Source organism: Drosophila persimilis, unplaced genomic scaffold, assembly GCF_003286085.1.
Source record: "Drosophila persimilis strain 14011-0111.01,24,50 unplaced genomic scaffold, DperRS2 tig00001490-arrow-arrow-pilon, whole genome shotgun sequence".
NCBI classification, from domain to species: Eukaryota; Metazoa; Arthropoda; class Insecta; order Diptera; family Drosophilidae; genus Drosophila; species Drosophila persimilis.
In genome coordinates this window covers 1-4,697 of record NW_020825505.1, presented here as the reverse complement: position 1 = coordinate 4,697, position 4,697 = coordinate 1, and the positions used below count along the sequence as shown (strand labels likewise).

Genomic DNA, 4,697 nt, shown 5'->3' with positions numbered 1-4,697 from the left:
CATTGGCATCACATCCATTGTCGTTTATAAAATAAATTATAAACTTTTAATGGTTTAGAAGCCATACAATGCAAATTGCCCCTTATTTATCATTGCAGTCCAGCACGGATACGACCTTAGAGGCGTTCAGGCATAATCCAACGGACGTAGCGTCATACCACTGTTCGCTCGAACAAGTATTGTGCCATTGGTCCGTACCTGCGGTTCCTCTCGTACTACGCAGGAATGCTGTCGCAACAACGTTTTGTCATTAGTAGGGTAAAACTAACCTGTCTCACGACGGTCTAAACCCAGCTCACGTTCCCTTGCATGGGTGAACAATCCAACGCTTGGTGAATTTTGCTTCACAATGATAGGAAGAGCCGACATCGAAGGATCAAAAAGCGACGTCGCTATGAACGCTTGGCCGCCACAAGCCAGTTATCCCTATGGTAACTTTTCTGACACCTCTTGTTAAAAACTCTTTAAACCAAAAGGATCGATAGGCCGAGCTTTTGCTGTCCCTGTGTGTACTGAACACCGAGATCAAGTCAGCATTTGCCCTTTTGCTCTATGTGTGGTTTCTGTCCGCACTGAGCTGGCCTTGGGACACCTCCGTTATTATTTGAGAGATGTACCGCCCCAGTCAAACTCCCTACCTGGCAATGTCCTTGAATTGGATCATACCTGAGTAATTGGAGTTATACCAAATTTTCAAATTGAAAATACATAAATGCATTTTCTCATTAAAGAATTTGTTTGCGATTATATAACAAACTCGTGATACTTTGATCAAGAAGCTTGCATCAAAACCCAATACCATAAGATATAATAAATATATCCGTATAATGGCTAGGAAATGATACACGTTCCATTTAATCAAGTAAGTAAGGAAACAATAAGAGTAGTGGTATTTCATTGTCGATACCAAACCGAAATCTAATATCTCCCACTTATGCTACACCTCTTATGTCTCCTTACACTGCCAGATTAGAGTCAAGCTCAAAAGGGTCTTCTTTCCCCGCTAATTATTCCAAGCCCGTTCCCTTGGCTGTGGTTTCGCTAGATAGTAGATAGGGACAGTAGGAATCTCGTTAATCCATTCATGCGCGTCACTAATTAGATGACGAGGCATTTGGCTATTTTTTTTTTTTTTTTTTTTTTGATCGCTGAGGAAGGAAAATCTTCAAAGATACTAGTGGAGGCCAAACCCCACTAGCATGCACGATTCATGATTACGAAGTAATCACGCATACGTACTAAAAACCCACCTCAAGTTTTACAACCACGATGTTTATACCTAATTTCACATTTTGCCTAGGTAGCAAGCGTCTTCTCTCCAACATAGTGTATAGGCTAAGTCCAATCTCGAGTGTAACCTGCGAGATACATGAACTGTCTGAAGCAATATAGTCCGCCTGTTACCACTCTGGCGCTAATGACATTGCTGTCACCGGATGAGATGAGACCCTTTGCTATCAATCTTCTAACGGATTGATTGCTCCAGATCCCACGCCAGTTTAACGTCGCGGATAGGACTTCGACGTTGCCCGACACTCCGAATTCTCTCCGCAGTGCAGATATAACTTCCGGTCTTTTATATTTCTCAACTTTGCGATGGTGCACATCGTCGAGAAACAGTCCATCCGTTATAATCTGCGCATCAATCACGCAAGCGTGATTGTCACGGATACACACCAGGTCTGGTTTACTTACCGAGGTTTCCAGCTGCAAACTTGGTTCGACGTGTACTGTGTGGCCCTTCTCCTCAAGAATCCTCTTAAGGTTATTGACTACACAGTTATGTCTTGCTACCCGCCTCCCATGCGTACGGTAACAATTCTGCAGGATGTGGTTTGTTGTTTCGGGAGCATCACAACCTGCACGACATTGCCGTTCCAATTCATTTCTGCCCCTCGTGGTACGAGACCTCGATGGTAGGGCATTTATTCGCAGCTTGATACTGTTTCGGTAATCTTGACCTGTTAGCAAACGCGTGGGCTGACACACCCAGCCGTGTTGGGGACGAAAAAGTCCCGCTTCACGTAAGCCGCGACCATCAACAGACATATACAACCTGTTCGCCCAGTACGTTTCGATCTCTGTACGCGATGTCAACTCATTCAGTCCAGCCAGAGTTCTACCCCGGGCCTTATTCAATTCGTCGGTAAGAAATGAGCTGGCCGCCTCGGATTGCGCGAGGTGGGCCCACTTAATATTGCTCAATCTTTTCATACGTAGCATTGGCGCTACCCAACGAACTGAAGGGATTCCGAGGCCCCCATAAGTATGAGGAGCATGGAAGAATGCAGTTGACACGTCCAGAGGAAGCCCTAACCACTTCCTTACGGTCGAACGTACCAGTATGTCACACTTTCTCAGAACACCTATCATCACACTACCTAGGGTCAGCTTATGGTAAAGTTGTGGGATAAGAACTGTTCTGAGTGCGAACAATTTCTGTTGTGGTTTTAGGGGGGACCTTGTCAGCCTCAACAGCTTCGGACCTAGGTCGTCGGCTGGACTGTACCTGGTCCTCCCTTGTGCAGTGAATGTTATGCCTAAATACTTCCACTCGTCTGTGCGCTTCAATGCAGGACACGAGCGCGAACCGATACGGAAGGTCTCTGGGATGACCACAGTACACTTCTGTTTCGGTTGCCCCTTTATTCCAACTGTAAAACATTTATCCGAGTTAAGGGTAAGCCCGACTGAAGATAGAAAATCGACAGTCGTGTCTAGCATTGTTTGAAGGCCTAAACGAGTTTCCGCAAATAAGACAATATCATCTGCGAACGCGGCCGCGTTTGTTGTGTGATCTCCGATTGTGGCACCAATCTCATTGGGGTAGGACCTAAGCAACTGATCGACGATCAAGTTGAATATGGGAGATAGCGGGTCACCCTGTCTGACACCTCGAGCAGGTATGATTCCTCTGATCTCCATCCGTCCCCATTGAGCGTTGTGCCACAGACCTCGTACGAATTTTGTACGTAGTCAACGAATTCTTTAGGGGCACCATATGCAGTTAGAGTGGCGCTAACTGCTGCATGAGACACCGAGTCAAATGCTTTGCTTATATCTAAAGTTGCGATATAAAGTGATTTACAACGTTTATGGTGATCCCTTAAGAGAGTCATAGTTACTCCCGCCGTTGACCCGCGCTTACTTGAATTTCTTCACTTTGACATTCAGAGCACTGGGCAGAAATCACATTGTGTCAACACCCGCTAGGGCCATCACAATGCTTTGTTTTAATTAGACAGTCGGATTCCCCAAGTCCCGTGCCAGTTCTGAATTGATTGTTAATTGATAATCGTTATAATTAATAAGAACTAACTGGTTTAACCCAATTAGTATTCTTAAAAATTTTAGCAAGAAAGTTCCACAATTGGCTACGTAACTAAACTATCCGGGGAACAAGTAACTACCATAAATGATAGAAACTCTATTTACCCAGAACGAGCACATAAACCATGTTATTGTTTCCCAATCAAGCCCGACTATCTCAATCTTCAGAGCCAATCCTTATCCCGAAGTTACGGATCTAATTTGCCGACTTCCCTTACCTACATTATTCTATCGACTAGAGACTCTTCACCTTGGAGACCAGCTGCGGATATTGGTACGGCCTGTTGAGAAGTTTGCGTGTCCCCACCATAAATTTTCAAGGTCCGAGGAGAAAATATCGACACAACAGTATATGTCATGCTCTTCTAGCCCATCTACCATATCTCTCTGCGAAAGACTTCCATGGTAGTACGGCTATAAAACAGAAAAGAAAACTCTTCCGATATCTCTCGACGGCTTCTTTATGGTCGTTCCTGTTGCCAGGATGAGCACGAGGCCCATATTTAATAACAAACGGATACTCAACAGGTTACGGAATTGGAACCGTATTCCCTTTCGTTCAAAATTATTCAAGTATTTAAAAATCATAAAAGATTTGACAATATTACTCACTGATTTTTTACTTGAAAATTTTCGGCTTTCGCCTTGAACTTAGGACCGACTAACTCGTGATCAACCACTGTTCACACGAAACCCTTCTCCACTTCAGTCCTCCAAGGTCTCATTCGATTATTTGCTACTACCACCAAGATCTGTGCCAATGGCAGCTCCATGAAGGCTTACGCCAACACTTCTACGCATACCATTGTACCTTCCTACTCACTAAAGTTTCAAAATTTATATCACAAGTAATATAAATCATCTACTTTAGCGGTAATGTATAGGTATACAACTTAAGCGCCATCCATTTAAGGGCTAGTTGCTTCGGCAGGTGAGTTGTTACACACTCCTTAGCGGATTTCGACTTCCATGATCACCGTCCTGCTGTTTTAAGCAACCAACGCCTTTCATGGTTTCTGCATGAGTTGTTAATTTGGGCACCGTAACATTACGTTTGGTTCATCCCACAGCGCCAGTTCTGCTTACCAAAGTGGCCCACTGGGCACATTATATCATAACCTTAAACTTCATATCAAGAAAGTTAAGGTTCTTACCCATTTAAAGTTTGAGAATAGGGTTAAGATCGTTCGACCCTAAGGGCCTCTAATCATTCGCTTTACCAGATAAGATTATTTTATATAACATTAAAATGCACCAGCTATCCTGAGGGAAACTTCGGAAGGAACCAGCTACTAGATGGTTCGATTGGTCTTTCGCCCCTATACTCAATTCTGACAATCGATTTGCACGTCAGAACTGTTTCGGTC

General features: G+C 44.0%; 1 pseudogene; it reads right to left on the bottom strand.

The window, feature by feature from the left end:
- Positions 1-239: 239 nt before the first annotated feature.
- Positions 240-4,697, bottom strand: LOC113566999 (annotated as a pseudogene; the record flags this gene model as incomplete).